At 41.1% G+C, this 22,165-nt stretch overlaps 1 protein-coding gene across 1 annotated transcript in view; it reads right to left on the reverse strand.

Annotated features, from left to right (window-relative positions):
• Positions 1-22,165, reverse strand: part of REV1 (REV1 DNA directed polymerase) — a 4,137,464-nt gene that overhangs the window by 2,621,882 nt on the left and 1,493,417 nt on the right. The gene's annotated exons all lie outside the window — the stretch shown is intronic.

The following is a 22,165-nucleotide window of genomic DNA, read 5'->3' on the forward strand; positions in this document are numbered from 1 at the left end:
AGGGCTTTATTCTTCCACATCAGACCACACTGTTGATCTTTGAGAGGGTCTTCTGGAGTGTTGGAGTGGGTAAAATGCTGGGATTTCCCTAATGGGGTTGTTCTGCCAGCAATGCAGCAATGGTTTCTTTAAAATCAAGCTTGTGGGCTCCCTGCCAACAGATAAAGTAGAGTCCCTACACCAGAAAATGAGAGCATGCCAGCCAAATTCTCCTGAGAAATGACCCCCCCCCCCGGGAAACTAAAGTGAGCCCATATCTTTGAGAAAGAGATAAAGAATATAAAATTATAAAATGTGGGATTTCCCAAAGGAAATTCCATGAGAAAAATGTACACAGGGGGGCAAAGGCGGCAAAAATATATTGCAACGGACCTCAAAAATTTAATTACAGTAGAGTTTTTATATAAATTTTTAATACGTTTACATTTTCATTTTTCAATGAAGTAGGATCAATTTTTAAAAATGTTGTAACTGCTTGATACTCTGAAGTCTCAAGTGAAATTGGCTACAGTTTGTGGTTCTTTTTTTCTTAAGTTTTAAGGAGGGTTAACCAGCAACTTTGATGCTCAACAAGCACTATTCTTCCATTGTGGATTAAAGTTTTTCCTTAAGAGTGGGAAACATCTTACCTCCTATGACTTGAAAACTAATGCACTTCACTACAAGGATCTGTTCTTTTATTTTATTTATATATATATATATATATATATATATATATATATATATATATATATATATATATATATGGGAACACTTCACATAATCGAATTACTGAAATCTCGAATTTCATATGGTCGAGACTATATGATCGAGATTTCAGTAAATCGAATATGTGTAGTGTTTAGAAATAAGAGTTTACTTACCTTAATACATTGTGTGCACACAGAGGCAAGGATTCTTATGCCTGTGTGTACGTAATGTTTTATTTTTTTTGCGGTGTTGACAGGAAATGAGAAATCTCCTGTTTTGCGCTTCCGCATACAGTGCAAGACGGGAGATTTCCCATTTCCCCACTGTAGCGCGATCTTGGAGTTGGTATATTTAAGTAGGGGGGTTGTGGGGGGCACAGCCTGCAAAAGCGAAGTTTGTCTTTTTTTTTTTTTTTGGTTTTGCTTCAGAAGTTCGAGTTTCCGCAACTCGATCTTTTTGTTTCGGTTATTTGCAGTTCAAGATTTTGTTAATTCGAGCTTCTGAAGTGAATCCATATATATATATGTGTATATAGACACACACACATGATGTGCTCTTTCTGTATCTGCTAGCCTAGAACATGGCTGCCCTCTTCTTGTTGTGTACTTGGTAGAATACCGCAAGACACACACACACATTATCTATCTATATATACACATACATATCATTAGACCCATTATAGAGTACAACGCCCCGTTTGGTATGTACCTTACAAGACATCTGCAACAGCTGGAAAGGCTGCAGAAATACCTCACTAAAAAAATCACAGGGCTAAAGCACATGCTCTATAATGACCGTCTAAAAAAACTCCAGCTATACTTTGTGGCATATCGTCTAATCAGAGGCGATCTTTGCTTAACATACAAGGCCATGTCAAACCCTAAGCAGTTGGACAATCACAATGAATTAAACGTGCTGGAGGGATAGGTTCCTGACCCAGAGACTCCCCATACTCTGTAACAGACTTCCCATACATGTCAATCAGAGCGCCTCCTTGGCCCTCTTCAAAAGGAACCTTGACGACTGGATGGGAGATAGGAAATTCACCCAGGGGATCACGTCAGTCGCCCTGCTAGACAGGGGTCCAGGGAAGTAAATATTGTGGGAAGAAATATCCAGGGAATTGTTATGGCTAGGCTTGTACAGGTCCTAGGGCCGATAGCTTAGTACCAACCTATGAATCTATATAGCTATATCTATCTATCTATATATACATATATATGTGTGTGTGTGTGTGTGTGTGTGTGTGTGTGTGTGTGTATATATATATATATATATATATATATATATATATATATATATATATATATATATATATATATATATATATATATATATATATCTATATATATATAGATATATATATATATATATATATATATATATATATGGGTCTACTGCATTTAGTCGAATTACATTTGGTCGAAAATTATTTCAGGCAGCCCACTTCACCAAAAATGCATTTCACTGAAAACCCATTTGGTCGAAAATGGAATATAGCCACTGTCCCAATGCAGTGTGACCCTGGACTGAGAATATAAAGTATTGGGGGGGGGGGGCTACGCCCCCCACATAATTGCAGTGTATGCACTAAAATATATATGTGTACCCATAACAAATACATTGAAACATATAACTTCAGTAAAAACTAGTTGCAAAATTTGGGGGGGGGGCTATGACACCCTCCCAATGTGGGGGGGTTGTGCCCCCTACACCCCCTTAACTTTAGAGTCTCACTCCAGGGTCGCACTGCAGTGGGGCATGGGCTATATTCCATTTTCGACTAAACGGAATTCGACCAAATGAGCTTTCAATCAAATGAGCTTTCAGTGAAGTGGGCTGACTGAAATCATTTTCGACCAAATGTAATTCGACTAAAAGCAGCAGACCCATATTATATATATATATATATATATCGGAGTACTTTATATAATCAAATTACTAAAATGTCGAATTTCATATGGTCGAGACCATATGATCGAAATTTTAGTAAATCGAATATGTGAAGTTTTAAAAAAATGAGAAGTTATGTACCTACCATAACGTTCCATGTTAGTTGTCTTCTCTCGCCTTCTTTCTTGCATGATGGGTTCGGAGCCGATCCTCGGCTCCGACTCGGCACTTTGCTAAGCTCGAGAGTCACTTTTACCAGCTCGAGGCAGCCCCATATCCCATGATGCAAGGCGGTAAGTACCCAGATCTCGTTTGTTGTCTATAGGCAATAACACCTAGCATAAAAAACTTCCCAAAAGGAAGAAAGAAAGGCAGAAAAGAGCCTGAAGGATGGGTTAGGAAGACCAGAACTGTATGGTCTTAAGAAGCATTCTTCCATGTAGGGAGAAAAAGGTCTGTCCAGGCCAGGGGAAGGAGGGAGGGTCGAAGAAAGAAGCAGAGAAGACAACTAACATGGAACGTTATGGTAGGTACATAACTTCTCAATGTTAAGTTGTCAATCTCGCCTTCATTCTTGCTTGATGGGACCGCGTCCCTAGCATCTCTATCCTGGGTGGCTCAATGGAACAGACTCTTGAGAACTGTAGAGCCAAAACTGGCTCTATCCCTGGAGGCCAAATCCAATTTGTAGTGAGAAACAAAGGTATGAGGAGTGGCCCAAGTGGCTGCTGCACAAATAGTGTCTAACGGGAGTCTAGCCTGAAAGGCTGTGGAAGTGGCTAAGCTTCTAGTTGAATGCGCTTTAGGTTTCGAGCACAGCTGTTTTCCCCTGAGCTGATAGATTTCAGAAATGACAGAAGAAAGCCATCTAGATAAGGTCACTTTTGAGACAGGAAGGCCTTTTTTGTTATCAGCATAAGAAATAAAGAGCTGATCGGATTTCCTGAATTGTTTTGTTCTGTCCAGATAATATCTGAGTTGGCGGTGAACATCAAGATAATATAATTTTTGTTCCGATCTGTTTGAGTAATTTGGGAAAAATACAAGAAGGTCAATAGACTGATTCAAATTACTCTTTGAGGCGACCTTAGGCAAAAAGGTCGGATTAGTTCTCAAGGATACCCTGTCTTTGTGGAAGACCAAATAAGGGGGACGAACAGAGAGAGCATGAAGTTCAGACACTCTCCTAGCCGAGGTAATAGCAACCAGGAAGAGTGTTTTCCATGAAAGAAATTTCAGGGAACATGAAAACAGCTGGCTCGAAGGGAGGAAGAATCAAGGATGTCAGCACTAAATTTAGGTCCCATTGAGGAGGAGGACTCCTGACTGGAGGTTTCAGGAGAAAGATTCCTTTTAAGAAGGCTCTACAAAGCCTGTGGGACATAATACTGTGATCTGCGAACCCGACATGAAAGTTCGTGATAGCAGCCAACTGAACTTTGACCGTGGAAGAAGAAGAGCCCGCGTGAAAGATTTCCGCTAAGAAATCCAAAACTGCTTGAAATGGAGCAGTAAAGGGATCAATATTTTTAGCTTTTGCCCAACAAGAAAAGCGTTTCCATTTGCTGGTATAAATCCTTCTAGTAGAGGATTTTAGGGAAGCCACTATGATATCCCTAACAGGATTAGAGATCATAGGAAGCCTGGCTAAGGAAGGAAGTGGAGGAACCATGCTGTGAGGTTCAGAGAAGGGATTGACCGGTGCAGTTGACCCGATTGGTGAATCAGAAGGTCTGGTACTGGGTCCAGATGCCACGGCTGCACCAAAAGGTGACGATGGAGGAACGGAAACCAAATTTGTCGAGGACAATAGGGAGCAATGAGAATCATTTTGGCTCTCAAAACGGTGGCTTTCTGGAGAACTTGTGGAATCAGTGGAAAGGGAGGAAAGGCATAAAGAAGTCCCTGGGGCGAATCCTGGGTTAGAGCGTCTCTGGGGGGATGGCCTGGCAGTGGGAAGAGAGAAAAGAAGTCTGGGCATTTGCTGTTTTGGGGAGTAGCAAAAAGATCGCAACATGGGCGGCCCCATTCTAGAAAAATCTCCTCCACTATAGATTGTTTGAGAGACCACTTGTGAGGCATGAGAATAGCTCTGCTCAATCTGTCCACTAGAATGTTGGTTTTCCCAGGGATATGCGTTGCTACCAGAAACCGATGAGAGGAGATCGCCCATTGCCAAAGTCTGAGAGCTTCTCGACACAAGGGGTAGGACTTGGTTCCGCCCTGTTTGTTGATATACCATACTACAGACATGTTGTCTGTGTGAACTGCAATTGTTCCCAAGGCAAGAAAGTCGTTGAGGGCTTGCAACGTTAAAAGCACTGCTCTCATCTCTAGGACATTTATGTGCAGGTGGTATTCGAACGATTGCCATGTCCCATGAACCATCCTGCCCTGATAATGACCCCCCCCCCGATCAGGGAGGCGTCCGTAGTGACAATGGCTACCGGGGCCGGGGGTACAAAGGGTCTGCCTTGGTGAATCTGGGGAGAAGTAATCCACCATGAAAGATGATTCTTGCAAGATTGTGTCACCAGGATATGGTGACGCATTGGGAGTTGTTGGTACGACCACTGAGTGAACAACATCCACTGAAGAAGATGCATGTAGAAGCGGGCCGGGGGAAGAAGGGTAATGGCCGCAGCCATGAGGCCCAACACTTTCAGAACCATTCTGGCTTGCACCTTTCTGCTGGCAAGGATGATCCTCACGTGACTTTGTATATCTGAGACTCTTTGGTCTGTGAGGGTTGCTGACATCCGAACAGTGTTTAAGTTTGCGCCTATGAAGGTAATAGACTGGCAGGGCAATAAGGAGGATTTTTCGTAGTTGATCGAAATTCCCAAATGAGTGCAGAGATTTAGTGTGTAATCCCTGGCTTGAAGAAGTTGATGCCTGGTGGTGGCTGAAAGGAGCCAGTCGTCGAGATACAGAAACACCTGGAATCCTTGACGTCTCAGGTGAGCCGTGACCACTGCCATACATTTGGTGAACACTCTGGGGGCTGTAGTGAGACCAAAGGGCAGGGCTCTGAATTGGTAATGACTGGACCCTAGCCGAAAGCGGAGAAACCTTCTGGAGCGTCTGTGAATTTTTATGTGATAGTACGCGTCCTGAAGATCTATTGAGCACATCCAGTTGTCCTTCTCTAGGAAGGGCAAAATTGATTGAAGCGTGACCATTCGAAATCTTGTCTTCCTCACAGACTTGTTGAGTCTGCTGAGATCCAAAATTGGTCTCCAGTCTCATGTCTTTTTGGGGACCAAAAAGAATCTTGAGTAGATTCCGGGCTCTGAATGGTCTGTTGTAACTGGCTGAATGGCTCTTTTTTGTAGAAGCTTTAATACTTCTAACTCTGCAATTTCCCTTAGACCGGGTGGTACATCTGGAAGGGAATTTGTGAGAGAAAAGGGACTTTCCTCGAAAGGAATTTTGTAACCCTCGGATATAATCGACTGTACCCATCTGTCTTGAGTGAGGGAACGCCAGGCTTCTGGGTACAGCGATAGTCTTCCCCCGACTGCCTCCAAGGATGGACAGTCGGGCAACATCTCAGGGATGCTGGAAGGGCTTGTCAGAGAGAGGCTCTCTGCTTCCCTGGTTCTGTGGACCCCCTCTGCCTCTAGAGCGGTGTCTGTTGTTATTACCCCCTCTGCCTCTAGGGGTAAACTGACCACGTGTGTCCGGCGTGACTCCTTGGGATTTGCGGAACCACATCTTTCCACCCTTCTGTCCTTTGGGGTAAGGTCTAGAAGAGGTGGAAAAATGGACCCCTATGGCAGAAAGAGTCTTGCCGTCCTGTTCACACCTGGTCAATGTATCCTTCACTTGAGGGCCAAACAAAGCTGACCCATCAAAGGGAGAGTTTGTGAAGGACGCCTTAAAGGGATCTGCAAAATTACAGAGCCGCATCCAGGATTGACGTCCAAGAGCCACCCCTGTACCTGCGGCTCTACTCTCTCCATCTGCTGCATATATCAGTCGCATGGAGGAGTTAGCTATAGAATTAAGGATTCCTAGCTGAAAAGCAATTTTCTCTTGAGCCCCTGCAGCCGTAGGATCCTGTACTACTTCACCTAGTTCCTTAAGGATGTCCCTTTGGAGTCTGGTGAAGTGACATAAATAGTTCAGCGAACGCATAGCAAAGGTCGCTGAAGAGAAAATCCGCTTACCATACCTATCCATGGTCCTAGAATCCTTGTTAGGAGGATGGACTGGTACGGAAGGATCTGCAAGTTCCTTCTTAGTGGCAGCCGCCACCACCATGGCATCAACAGGGACACCTTTCGTAAGGAATTGCTTTTCCGAAGGGGCAGTAATAAATTTAGATGGCCTCCTAGGAACTGGCTCTACAGAGTCAGGAGCAGCCCAAGCCTTTCGAGCAATAACCTCCATAAGGGGTCGAAGGCGGAGACACCCAGGAGGTGGAGGGCCGAGATCCAAACGCCTCTAGGTATACCGACTCATCCTCAGAGGGATTTGTGGAGGGCCAGTTTCCCCTCTGTTTTAGGAGTTCTAGGATGTCTGAAAAGGAGACATCCTCAGAGGGGGATCTTGGGGATCCCTCCGACTCATCTAAGTCGGTATCTGAAGTGATAGACTCAGGGGAGTATAGGTGTTTCCTCTTACAAGTCCTCTTGCGCGGAGGATCTCCTGACTGATCAGGAGAATCCTCGGAAGAGGGGGTTATTCCCAGTGGGGAAACCAGAGACGGAGGATCTCTGGGTCCGGGAGCAAGAGAGATGGAAGAGATATCGACAGGCACTGTAGAGGGAGGAGCTAAGGGAATGGACTGCTGGCTGAGCCCAGTGGCCAGCACACTCTTCATCACCTCGAAGGCCCCCCTCCCAGGGAGGTCCGAGAGAACCCGTTCCAAAGAAACCGGGACCCCAGGGCCCACTGAAAGGGAAGGCTCCAAGGCAGATGTAGGAGCCGAGCTCACCAATGCCGAGGCTCCAAGGGGAAGAGTGGGGTCGGACAAGGGTCCGATGCCACTCACCCCCTCGGAGGAGACCAGGGAAGCCCGACCACCGAATCCCTCTAAGGAAGGTCTCGAAGAGGAGATAAGAGTAGATGCCGAGGGTGCAGAAGGGGGGGGAATCCGCCCCTCAGCCATAGCAGTAACAATCCCCGAAGACTCCAGCTCCAAACTCTGAGGTAGAGTTGAAGGAGGAACTTGAAGAGGGTGTGGACTAATAGTCGTCTGTTGAGACGGACTATGCAACATCTGGGCCAGTGCCTGTGATTTCAATAATCTACTTGCCACCCTCTCTAAATCATGGTCTGAAAGCCTGGACGACCTAGATGATTGGCTCCAATGGCTCCGCTCCGAGAGGAGAGGTGAGGCCGGAGCCGAGAGTATCAGTTCCAAGGAAGGGGACCTGGACCTCTTCCTCGAAGGAACCATCGGAGCCGAAGAAACCATAGATCCAGACGGAGCCAAGGGCTTTTCGGCTCCGAATGAAAGTCTTGATGCATCGGCTCCAGGCGGAGCCGATACAGACTTAACAGTAACGGTGTCGGAGCCGGTCGGCGCCGACACCGAAGCCTGAGCCACATGGTGGTCGGAGCCAGTCGGAGCCGACACCGATGTGACCATAACAGTATCGGCACCGATAGCCATCGGTGCCGAAGATTTTAGCAAGACAGGATCGGCTCCAGTCGGAGCCGAGGCCACCGGCTTAGATACAGAAGCCTGGGCCTTAGAAGACTTAGAAGTCTTGCTCGGAGCCGATTTAGCCGGAGAGCCCTCCGGTTTAAGGAGACCCCTTAAAATCAACTTATTTCTCCTCTCCTGCAGGACTCTCTGGCTAAAGGAATGACAAATTGCACAGGAGTCCTGCAGGTGGAGAGGTCCCAGGCAATATAAACAAGAAGTGTGACCGTCTATCAGAGACATCTTCTGACAGCATGAGTCACACTTCTTAAAGCCTGAGACCCTTTCTTTGGACATAGTTGTACACAAACAGTACACAACAACACAGTCCCAAACAGACAACTAAAGTTATCCAAAAAAATAGTAAAGTAACCTCTCACACACACACACCCTGACAGGGGGGGGGGGGGGATTGAAGGCCTGAAATATAATTTTAGTCAGAAAAGAGCTTACAAATAAGTAAAAAAGAAGGTATTCTAAAGAAAAGTGAAAAAAGTTAAATTTTAGGGGCAAAAAGTAGTTAAACACTAACACTTACCAGGAGCTGGCAAAAGGAGGACCTCATCAGCGAAGCGGCAAACAAGATCTGGGTACTTACCGCCTTGCATCATGGGATATGGGGCTGCCTCGAGCTGGTAAAAGTGACTCTCGAGCTTAGCAAAGTGCCGAGTCGGAGCCGAGGATCGGCTCCGAACCCATCAAGCAAGAATGAAGGCGAGATTGACAACTTAACATTAACACTTTACTTACCTTAAAACGTTACGTACAGACAGAGGCAAAGATTCTTGTACGCTCTGTGTACACATAATGTTTTTATCTTTTTTGCGGTGTTGACAGGAAGTGGGAAATCTCCAGTTTTGCGCTTCTGCATACAGCGCAAGATGGGAGATTTCCTTTTTCCCCACTGTAGAGCGATCTCGGAGTTGGTATATTTAAGTAGGGGGGTGTGGGGGGCAAAAGCGATGTTTGACTTTTTTTTTTTTTTTTTGGTTTCATTTTAGAAGGTCGAGTTTCCAAAACTCGATCATTTGGTTTCAACCATATGAATTTCGAGATTTTGGTAATTCGAGGTTCTAAAGCGAATCCATATATATACCCATTTCAGCGAACCACCGCAGCAGCAAAGATCTTCTAGGGTAAGTAACCTGTTGTCTAACAAGGTGAGCTTTGCACTTTTTCCAACTGTAGTGCAATCTCGGAGTTGGTATATTTAGTTAACAGGGGTGTGGGGGGTGCAGGCCCCCACAGTGGTGGGTGTGGCAGGTATAGCTCCTCACCTGGGTGGGTTACAGATGGTGTTGTTTAGGTTTTGTTACTTACCCTGGGAAGATCTTCATTGCTGCGGTGGTTCGCTGAAATGGGTTTTCAATACAGTTGTCTCAATGATGTGGTCATCTATTATGTGGGGTTTTGACTATCTGAAGCAAACCCATGTGCATATATATATATATATATATATATATATATACACAGGTGTGTGTGTGTGTGTGTGTGTGTATATATATATATATATATATATATATATATATATATATATATATATATATATATATATATATATATATATATATGTATATATATATATATATATATATATATATGTATATGTATATAAATATATATATATATATATATATATATATATATATATATATACACACATACATACATACACATACACACGAAAAATGTGTTTTTTCTGTATCTGGTAGCCTAGAACATGACTCCCCTCTTCTTGTTGGGTACTTGGTTAAATACTGCATATTTACAACCAGAAGCTGTTACTTTATTCAGAATTTAGCATTGAGGGATATCATGCATAAGGCCAATATATATCACAAAGTAATCCACCAAATACAGAATCATGTGCCTTCAGAGACGGCCAGCTGACTACACCACCACCAGTGAGAACTTTTGAAAATCAGGAATTAACTTAGCTATGAAACAGCATTTAAACAACCTAGGCACTACCAGGCTATAACTCATACCACACTTTTCGGCCATGTAACCTGGACCGTAACACCAAAGGTGGAGGTGTGTCCATATTCATTATGGATATCCACACCTCCAGGCTAGTTGCTCAGCATAATACATCCGAGGTTATCCAAGTGTAACTAACTCTTGGCAAAACTGCAATCCAAATTGCAGCTTACTACAAATTCTCATATCCAAGCCCCAGGATTCCCACTCCTCATTTCTTGATGTACTGGTAATTACTAGGGTTCAACCAAACACCATAATAATGGGCAATTTCAACTATCCGCCATTAACTGGGAAAACTACTCATGTACCAACTCCTTCATTCAACATTTTCTGGAATTCATAAACTCCAATGCCCTTGATCAACTTATCAACATCCCCAACAGGGGCAACAATATCCTAGATCTAGTCATTACCAACATGAGTGACCGGTGTTCCACACCTGAAATCAATGCCTCATTGATCCAATCCGATAAGCTAATCACCCTAGATATCCACATCCTGCCCCCACCCCCCATTAAAGAAACCACAGTAAAAAATTTCTCCAAAGACAACTTCATGCTTCTTAAGACAGAAGTGGTGAACTTCATGACACCCATGCAGATGGACAGTACAGTTACGACTACTGAATCCAACACAATTTCACTTTATAAGCACTTACACGAGTGCATGGATCATGCTATCCCAAACAGAACCAAGATGCTATCCTCCAAAAAAAGGAAGCCAATCTGGTGGTCTCCTGCCATAAACAAACTGTACAACAGAAGGAGGAAACTGTTACAAAAGAAAGTAAAATTCCATGAGTGGAGGAGCTCCCTGGTCAGCCTCAGTAAGAAGCTGCGATCCCTTGTAAAATCCTCCAAAGCTAGTTATGAAAACAAAATCGCCACTGATTCTAAAGACAACCACAAAGCATTCTATAGCTATGTCAAGAATCTCAATGGCAACACTCAGATCTGCTCTGAGTTACAGCACAATGGCACTAAATATACAGACCCAACTGATATTGCCAACGTCCTGGCAGATAGGTTCAGTGCTAACTTTACCCCCCTCTCACTCCCTAAAGGGCCCATATCTCTATACCGGAAGAATGCAAAATTCCTGTAATCACGGCTTCACAGGTAAAAACCACACTCTCCAAAGCCAAGAACACAGCATCCATAGAACCAGACATCCCAGACTGTGTTTTACACAAACTATAGAACAAACTGGCACCCCACCTAAGTTCTATGTTCAATCATAGCCTCACCTCAGGCTTTGTGCCCACTGAATGGTGCACAGTGACGGTTATCCCACTCCACAAAGGGGGAGCCACCACGGACCCCGGGAACTACCCGCCCCATTAGCCTGACGAGCCTGGTCTGCAAGGCCATGGAACTTATAAACAAAGACATTGGTAATCTCCAAACTCTGGACCCCACCCAGTTTGGGTTTGTAAAAGGCAGATCATGTCTCCTAAACCTGGTAGACTTCTTTGAAGCAGTCACCAAAGCCGTAGATTAGGGTATGGTGGCTCACACAGCCTATCTAGACTTGTCAAGGCACTCAACACCATCCTCCACTCTGGAATTATAAACTCACTAAACTAGGTATAAATCCCTATGTCACAAGATGGGTTGCCAACTGGCTTACTGACAGAACCCACACTGTGAAAGTAGCAGACTTCAGACCAGTGACAAGTGGAGTACCACAGGGTTCAGTCCTGGGTCCTCTTCTGTTTGGTATCTACTTCTCTGAAGTACAGGCTTACACAGAAGCTAGATACTGATGTATATAATAACAGTATGCGAACTATGTTGAATGATGTGGATACATATATGAAAATAGAACAATCTGATTTAGAAAAATTGATTTATGAGGTACATCATGAACTTTATGATTTTTTAATGTGCAGGCAAATAGATCATGAATTATATTCATATTTTCTGGTGGAACAACCCAGGGTTCCATATATAAAAGGCTTACCTAAGGTACATAAGAACATATTGCCACCCCCTTTACGTCCCACAGTTGTTGGGAATGGATGGATTACAGAAACTATCTCTGTCTATGTTAAAAAGAAATTAAGACCCTTAGTTACAGATATTCCTTCTATACTAAAAGACACGTATCAACTGTTAGAAGACCTAAATACTTTTGATAAAGGTCTTCCCACAGATTGCCTCTTAGTAAGTATGGATGTTAAAAACTTTTTACATCCATTCCCAACGGTTATGGTACAGATGCTATTAGATGCCTCATTAAAGACAGTAATAAGTTCAATGGTAATGATCAGATCCTACTTAATGCTTTGTTAGATCCAATATTAAGCAATAATGTTTTTATGTATGATAACGATTTATTTTTGCAACAGTGGGGAGTGGCTATGGGCACTCCCTGTGCTAATACTTACGCAAACTTAGTCGTTTATTATTGGGAATGTTTAAATCTTTTCAACAATGCAGACTTTAAAAAAATATTATTATATAAGCGTTTTGTAGATGATGTTCTCATATTTTGGAAAGGCACCATAGACGAACTCATGGCTTTTATAGAACATCTGGAATCAACTACATCTTTTTTTCAAATTTACAGTTGAATATTCTTACAATAAGATAGATTTTCTAGATATTACTATTAAAAAGGATGAACATGGTTTTCTACATACATCAATTTATAGGAAATCGTGTTGGAAGAACACACTTTTACATTTTAATAGCATGCACCCTAGGCAGGAATTTTATAATATTGTAAAGAGTCAATTTATTAGAATTAATAAATTATGTAAAGATACTGATGATCTATTATTACAATGCCATTTATTAGAGCAGATGTTCATAGAGAGGGGCTATGACTCAAAGTTGATATTTTCAATAAAAGAATCTCTCATGCCAACAGAAACACTGCATAATACTAGAGATAGGACTAATGATATACAAGGTTCCTATATACCTAGAAAACATGCTGTTAGTTTTAGAACAAGATTTACTAGTGATAACAAATTCATTACTAGTATTATAAATAAAAATTGGCACATTCTTTTAACAGATTTAGAGATTAAGAAGTTAGTAGGAGAGAGACCTGCTTTTATATATACTAACAGTAAAAATCTCAAGAGGTTATTATGTATAGAAAAAACTAATAAAACTGATGAAGCAGTTGTTATGAGAAGTTTACATAATAAACTGGGTACATATCCATGTCATGCATGTAACATGTGTCCATACATTACAATAGAGCAAGTTTTTGTACACCCTTCAATTGACTTGGAATTTAAACCTAATTTTATAGCTAGCTGTGATAGTGTTAACTTAATATATTTAGCGGACTGCCAAATTTGTCAGGCGTTCTATATAGGAATGACAACAAGGCATTTAAAAGAAAGAATCTATAATCATTTATATGACATAAGGAAAAATTATCAAAAGAATGCCTTATCTAAACATGTTGGCAGTAACCCAGGACATGCTTTTAAGTTTAGAGTTTTACAGCTTGTTATACCCAGTAAAAGGAAGGGTGATACTTTTAATGAACTAGAAAAAATTGAGCTTGGCTGGATACTATGTTTTAAAGCACATTATTCACCTGGGCTGAATCAATATATCAGCATTAGGTCTACGTTAGAAGAATGGAGTTTGAAATAATTTATTTATATATTTTATATTTGTTGTCTTATACTAATATAAATTTATCAGATTTGTTTATTTAAATGAATTGTACATCTTAGCATCTATGTTTTGTAACCGTTGATAAAATTTCAAATCTCCCATAACAAAGTCAACGTTTATTATACCAAACATGGGGTTTGATGTGTTTTATATTCAAGCTAATACTAGCTACATATTCTAGGTTCATTAACTGTTTTCAACTATACATATATACATTTTTAATAAGTTTTTTGCACCTATATAGATATAGGTTATGTTTGTGCATTTATATATAAATATTTAAATATATATATTTTCATGGATTTTCATATATATATATATATATATATATATATATATATATATACATACATATATTCTTTAATAAAATGTTTTGTATAGGATGTTTTGATGAAATATACAATGGTCATGAAATATTTATGTTTCAAGATTTATATATGTAAATGTTTTTTGGTTCATATTATATATTATACATATTTTATATTTGTTTATTATTATTTATTTAGGGGACATTGCAGGCTGTTTCAGTAGGTCTTTTAGAGAATATACATAATTTATGCTACTTGCTTACCTAGTCTCTTTAAACTGATGTATCTAGTTTAATTAGATTGACTGATAGATCTTATTATTGGATGATTGGTTTTATTATTATTATTGAATGATTGATTAATTAATGAGAGAACTTTTTTGTATATAAGGACCATGGTTCTCTGGATTTATTAGATCTGAAGAAGCGTACAGTGGGTACGTGAAAGTGCTCATCTTCTATTTTTTCTGAATAAAAAGTCTTTTTATCATTGTGGTGGTCGATACTCTGGTTTGTTCTACTAACACAGAAGGTCTTTGACTGACGAAGTTCGCAGATGACTGCAAACTAGAAGCCATAATCGAAACTCCTAACGATGTGGATATCCTACAAAAGGGCCTCACTGAGACAGATGCCTTGTGTCAAAGCCATGGCCTCAAGTTCAATGCCAAAAAGTGCATTGTCATCCCCTTTGGTAAAAACTCTGTACCCATGAACTGCAACATAGGCTGTAGTATACTTAACACCGAAAGTGTGATAAGAGACCTTGGGACACAGGTGGACAGTAGTCTCTCCTTTGATAATCACATCGCCACAGTAGTCAGGAAATCCTTCTACGTGGCACACCTCATCACAAAAGGTTTCTCATCCAGAAAAAAAGAGGTCATTGTTCCCCTCTACTCATCACTCATTAGACCCATTATAAAGTACAACGCCCCTTTTGGTATGTACCTCACAAGACATCTACAACAACTGGAAAAGCTGCAGAAATACCTCACAAAGAGGATTACTGGCCTCAAACAGATGCCCTATGCAGACAGTCTCAAAAAGCTCCAGCTTTACTCCGTCGCATATCGCCTACTCAGAGGTGATCTCTGCCTAACATACAAAGCTATGTCAAACCCAGAGCTGTTGGACATACTCCACTTAAAGAAATCCCAATCCCTCCGAGCTACAAGCTCTAGGGACCTAAACCTTGTCCCCACAATAAACAGAACATGCCGGAGGGATAGATTCCTGTCCCAGAGACTTCCCATACTCTGGAATAAACTACCTATCTATATCAAACACTATATCATTAGCACTCTTCAAGAAAAATCTTGATGACTGGATGGGAAATAGGAAATTCATCCCGGGATCACTTCTATGGCTCTGCTCGACAGTGGCACAGGAAAATAATTTTCTTGGGTGGCAAAAGTCAGGGTACCTTTTTGGCTGGGCTTGTATAGGCCGTAGGGCCGATAGCCTAGTACCTACCTATGATACAAAAATACGTCTGCCTGATTTCCAGGGAACTCCAAAAAATACAGTTGGTAGAAAACCATTTATCGACATGGAAGCTGTTCTCTAATAAATCAATTGATAAAGAACATTTATTATACCCTATGCAAAGGCTATTCTTACTAGCCATTAAAGCTGAGTTGGCCTAGTGATGTGTTGCTTTGGCTGTAGTTCAGAGGTTCCTGGGTTCAATACTTGGCAGGGGTGTCTTTTTGGATGGCGCAGTGGTGCAGCGGTAGCTTGTCATCTCACAGCAACAGGTTCTCCAGTTCAATTCTCGGCTGGGTTGCCTTCTGTGTGGAGTCTGCATGTCCTCCCTGCGTTCGTGTGGGTTTCCTCCGGGTGCTCCGGTTTCCTTCCACATTTCAAAGACATGCATCTGGATCATTTTTCCCCGGGCCACTGCAAAAAACTGGCTTTGTTCCAAGTCAGACGTTCCCGGTAAACAAATGTTAAATAAATAAAATCATTGGCTGGGCTAAACCCCATGCTGTAACCATTAGACCGGAAAGTGCCAGGACTACTGAATTCTCAAATGGGGTCTAGATGAGACACTAATGGTTGATGAATGTTGGCACCAAGGCCAAAGTAACTAATGACCACTTAGTATCAATGGCCAAGTGAAAGAAATGTCTGCGACAGAAATTTTAAGAATGGAAGCACTACAAAGCAGCTTTTCTTCTACTGGAGTGAGCCACACACTTGCAATATTCTGGAGCTAGCAATCCACTTAAAAAGTGACTGCTTGGTGGCAGAAAACTCACCACCCTTGCAACAAAGGAGAAAAAAATGGTTCTTTTTACTGAAGTCTTATGCCTGCTTTCAAGTGACAACAGTTGATAGTGTACACCTACAAAGATCTTTGGCTTCTGACTTACCAAGGAAACCTGGGAGATAGATGGAATGCTTGTCAGGGAGCCTCGGAAACAGCCTTCAGGATAAAATTTAGGTTATTCTTAACAGCACCATACCCTTATGAAAGATAAGGCATGCCTCCCTGTACATAACAGGGTGAAATATTTGAGATACAAAGTAAAGCAATAGCCTGAAGCTACACTGTTCTTGGGCAAAGAAAACCAGTTTAGGTCTTTCTTGACTGAACTTGGAGATAAGCCATAAGGAACTGTGTACAGGAATCTCCCAAACAACTAAAGGTAAAATGTGAGTCCACTGCTGCCATCTCCTTGTGCTACTGAAATGAGCAGAAAACGGCTGTGTTTTGCAATGGTCAAAAAAGCGGATTGCTGCAGGTCTCCATCTTTGGAAGACCCTAACCAAGTACTTTTACTGAATCCAAGAGACATGCCTCAAAGTATCTGCAAGCTGGCTCACCTGCGCTGGGATGTCTACTACTAAACAGTGACATCCCTGTGTACTGACTGATGGTAGACAGGAAAAGTGAGAGCCCCGAAGACAGACCAGTGTTAGATACATATCTCACCCCCGTAAGAAGGGTATGATCTTACGCCATTTGCTTGACTAAGTGTAACAAAAAAGAAAGATAGTCCAACCTGAAGAAGAGAGGTCAGAGAAGTAATGGATTCTCCCCCACAGAACAAGATGACTTAAGGCTACCTGAACTGGGATAACTGTAAGGAGGAGTATAGAAAACAGGCAAGGGGGATTTAGGATTTAGTTATTGAAAATTAGCAAAGGAGCTGAGGCATTGGAAACAAATAACTATACTCCTACTTGCAGTTATCCCTAATGGTAAAATCTCCTTTCTCCACTCCCATGTTAGCTTAGTTCTTCGAATACTTTCTGCTGCTTTATGAATGTAATATATAAATATATATATATATATATATATATAATATACATCATTGCACATGCTGTAATGCTGAAAACCTATATTACTGACTATCCAATTTTGCCTCCTTCTTGACCCATGGTAATGCTTATTCCTGTGTCCAGACTGGTAGGGACTTTCGAGGTTCGGTGTTTGTGTCGGGTATACTGGAATTTGGCATTCTGACTTTTGTAGAATAGTTTTGAGCATATGAAGACTCGACTGCCTGTAAGTTGAGTACATGACAGTAAACATTATATATATATATATTCTGTATGGTTTTTACTTTTCACTTTAAGGACTTGAATCCAAATTTCTAATCTCCCTCTTTTTTTTTTTTTTTTAACAAACTGGCTTTAAAGTAACCCATCACCCTACTTACAGGCAGTTATTTCCTGGTGCCCTGACATGTACTGTTTTCTGACACTGCTCGACCTATGTTAATTGTACATACTGTAAATATTTTAATCATGGGTTTACTAGGCAACTTATATGTATGTATTCAATACTTATGCTTACACTACAAATGAGCTATGCTCACATATCTGTACTATGATCATGTATTGTTTTAAACAGTTAATCCCTTACAAGTTATCCTATGGTGTGTATGCCCTATACTATGTTACTTCCTATTTTTTATCATGTATTACTTATTACTTTGTAACTTTGTGGAGTTTTTCTCCCCAAGACTCCGCTGAAAACAGACACTAGTTGTCTAGTCGGACTACCCTGGTAAGCAAATGTTAAATAAATAATAATAAAAAATCATGTAGCCTTAAACCATCTCGTTCTGTGGGGAGAATCAGCCAGTACACAGGGTTGTCATTATTCAGCAGTACACATCCTAGAGGAGGTAAGCAAGCTTGCCAATACTCTGAGGCATGCTTCCTGTCTTCTCTGAGAAAAAAAAGGGACAGAGGGCTAAATGAAAGACCAGCTATGGGCGAGTCTAGAACAAAAGTTACTGTTAAAGGGGACAGTTATTAAGGCATATAAAATAATCCATGATGTCTACAAGAACTGATCACAAAAGGTTAGAAAAAATTTGGAAGAGAGAGCAGAATGGCAATTTACAATGAATCAGTGGCAGGATATTTATATGGCTCCAAAGTATGCAAGAAAGTACAAAGGGTTTAGGTTTTTTGCAGAGATATTATTTATACCTCACGCATACTTCACAGAAATGTTCCTAGGGTAGATAACAAGCTCTGGTTGGTGTGATGGGAAAGAGAGAGAACTGGGAACATGTTTTCTGGGAGTGAAATGAGATGGCAGATTTAAAAAAAGCCCAGCAAAGTACATTTTTAATGACCATTTGTTTAGTTTATGCACATGGTTTCTTTAGCTCTGCCACTGTATGGGGGAGTTTGACTTTTCAAACTCCTAGCTATGAGATTTTTGGCAAACAGAATTACACAGGATATTTGCTTGATTGGGGCAGGGGAGGGTTAAATACTGTTCTCCTGAGAAATAAAGCTTTTGTGAGAATAATATCCTGGCCCAATAAAGTGATTAATTTATTTTGAAAGTCTGCTTTGAGTTCTACTAAAACTTCACAACTCCAAAACATGTGTTTCCACGTCCCACTAAAATTCTCCATCCATCTATAGCAGTTTGCATTCACAGATGGTAACATCTTCGCTATCTTACTTGGTGTGTAAAAGAATTTATGTGGACATTACCAACAAAATATTTTATATTTCCTAGCCTTAACCACAACCCTTGGCAACCACACTTTCTTTATCACTGTTTTGAAATAATCTTTTTCAGGATGTGTTCTCAAGTCCTCCCTCTCCTTGTCAACAATAATTTTCCTCAATGGCATCAAAACCCTTAAATGCCCAGCTTATTAAGGGCCCATCTCCACAGCTTATCCTCTTTGAACCTGCATAGTGCCTCAGTGGTCATTGGCCATTTCTCCTTTTATTTTCACTTAATCACCTTTTTATAAACTTTCTATGACAGGTGGCTATAGTTGCACAAGTCCTACTTGCCCGTAAGAGTAGATGTTCACAGAACAATCTGCTTTACTGGCATATGGGTAGTCGTGCCCTGCTACCCTATCTCTGTTAGTCTACCAATGTTCAGAGCTCCTTGTCCGTGGTTATCACTTGGTTGGCTGGAGATGGACTGAAGGCTTTCCCTTTGTTTTGAAGACATGCTGTGGCCCACCAATGAAATTCCTTTTGCAGGCAAGGCAAGACAGCAATCACTGTTTCCAGACTGTGACAATGCTGGGACCATACGCTTTTTAGGTACCATTGTATCTTCCTCATATGCAGTCTTGCATATAGTATGAGTAGGATGCAGGAAGCCATTTAACCCAAAGCCTGCAGGAATTTCCTTGCAGTTAGCCGAGACATTAACGCCAGGCTTTTGAAAGTTGAAGCCAACTGAAGTTGTTTTTATGGCGTCAGGAATGCCATCTGGATTGCAGTGCTTAAAAGAGCACCCAGGAAAGTTATCTGTTGAGTGGGTGTCAAATTTGACTTTTTTACGTTCACAGGTATCAGGAGATAGATGGCTAGCAAGAGTTTGGATGGCGTCTGTGAAGAAAGAATTGAAGGCATTTGCAGTATGTGTGGGATTCTCAGGGTTAGAGCCTAGTGGGTTGGGAGTGATAGATTGACCTGGGTATAGAAGTTTGTTAATGCTAGTCCAAAAGGAGACAAGAGAGTAGACTGTCGAGGATGACAATCAGTGAAGTATGACATTCTGCAGGTAAATCAGAAAGTAAGAGAATGTAGAAGAAAGTTGAGAGGCTAGCAAGAATAGACTTAGGATGTTAGAGGAGTAGAATGCGATTAAAGATACCTTAGGACAAAAGAGAGATGGTAAAACAGTAAGTCAGAAGTAAACTGGGAACAAAGTTAGGGAGATATGGTTAAAAACAGGTGAAGAAATGAATAGACAGAAAGCTTATATTAAGGCGCCACCTAGTGGTCAGTCACTTTATTGCAGCAAATAGGTCTCCTAAAGGGGATGTCAGGCTAAGGGAGAGGGGGGGGGAGATAAACTAGTTTGAGATAAAGAGGGTATAAGCTGGAAGTAAGGGTTATTTAAAATGCTAAATGGGGGGGGGGGGTTTGGCTGCTGGCTAACCTGACTGGGAAGCTTGTCTAACCTAGTAGTATCTATAAAAAAATATTATTATTACAATTTTCTAGTAGCTATAACAACACATAATTTTTATTTAACATTTGTTGACCGGGAAAGTCCGACTAGGTTCCACAGATCCTGTTTTCAGCAGAGGCCCGGGGAGAAACACTCCAGAAGCATGTCTTTAGAAACGCCAACGTTAATTTCACTGTCTTATCAAGGAAAGGTCTCTCAGGGAGCTGGTAGGTTAATTCTTAACTTTGGACTGTTTTTCTTAGGCGTCCAGCAGGGTACAATGTACTATGGTTTTATATATAAGATGTAATTCAGATTGTTGTTTTTATTTGAAGAAGTCCCACTACTAAGTGAGACAAAAAGCACTTCATAGAACATTCCATTTGAATAAAACATTTTTTTTATTTTAAAAGTCAAGTTTATTGGTCCTTGAGTCGTTTGTGCTTGTCATGTAGTTTTTGCTGTTTTCACTTCTTGGTTCGTGGAGTGCTCCTTAGTGCAGTAGCAAGTCTGGGTAAAACTTTCTTTAGTTGATGCTCCACATACATAGAAGCTGGTTCTGTAAGCCATCCACCCACACAGACAATCGGACGGTAGGGATGGGTTTTGTTTATTCTTGTGTAACTTGAGCAGACCACTGACAGTAGGTGTCACAGGATGTTCGACCATAAGATAGTCACAGAGGTCCTGACTGATAATCCTCATCATAAGCAAATCATGCTAAGTGTCTTTTACCTTCTGGATTATTTGCTTGACTTCCCATTTTGATATTTTCAGATGGGTATGTGTATCACTGAGCATTTCAGTCATTCTCATAAGAGTCGTCTGCATCTAGAACAACAATGGCCCTCCCTTATCAGCTGGCTTAATAACAATGGCATAGTTGTGCATCATTTCATCCAGTGCTTTTTTTTATTCTGTATTCATATTGTAGAAGCCTTTATGGTTATTCTCAGGTCTCATGTTGGCTACATCAGTCTCACCATACAAGTAAACATCTTAACCACTGGATGGAAAGGTGGTACAAAGGTACTAGGTTTCCTGAAGATAGTAGAACATATTCTTAAGAATGATGTTTCTGCCAAAACATTTTATATCCATGGTAAATTCACTTAATCGAGATATAAGGGCTGGGATGAATATTAGCCCTTTAGTCAATAAGGACTCATGTACTCTACTTAGTGAACATTTAGACAAATTTACAACCAAGATGTCATCAGATATTAAGCCTTCTAATGTATAACTTTCCTCTTCTTCCTGCCTATGGCTCACTGACAGAGTCTTGTATGGGAAAGGTTGTCTAAGTTGAGCAGGTAGATCCGAAAACAATGGACTATGAGTGGCATTTTCCTTAGGTTTCATTCCTAAATTAAAGACGTTCAGCCCAGAAACTTTTTTTATTGGCTTTTGTCTCACTCGTCCCCAATGTTATGTCATACTGAGGGCTTTGTGGCATACATTTGCTACTTTAATCAGATGCATTGTCAGCTCTACTATTTATTTATTTAGTATTGTGAGCTGTCCATGAATAATCATCTTTAGAGTTCTGAGAAATGGTTATTGTAGCTGTTTTAGGCATTTCAGGATTT

Source organism: Protopterus annectens, chromosome 5.part0 (genome assembly GCF_019279795.1).
Source record: "Protopterus annectens isolate FY-2018-M chromosome 5.part0, PAN1.0, whole genome shotgun sequence".
In the NCBI taxonomy this organism is placed as follows: Eukaryota; Metazoa; Chordata; order Ceratodontiformes; family Protopteridae; genus Protopterus; species Protopterus annectens.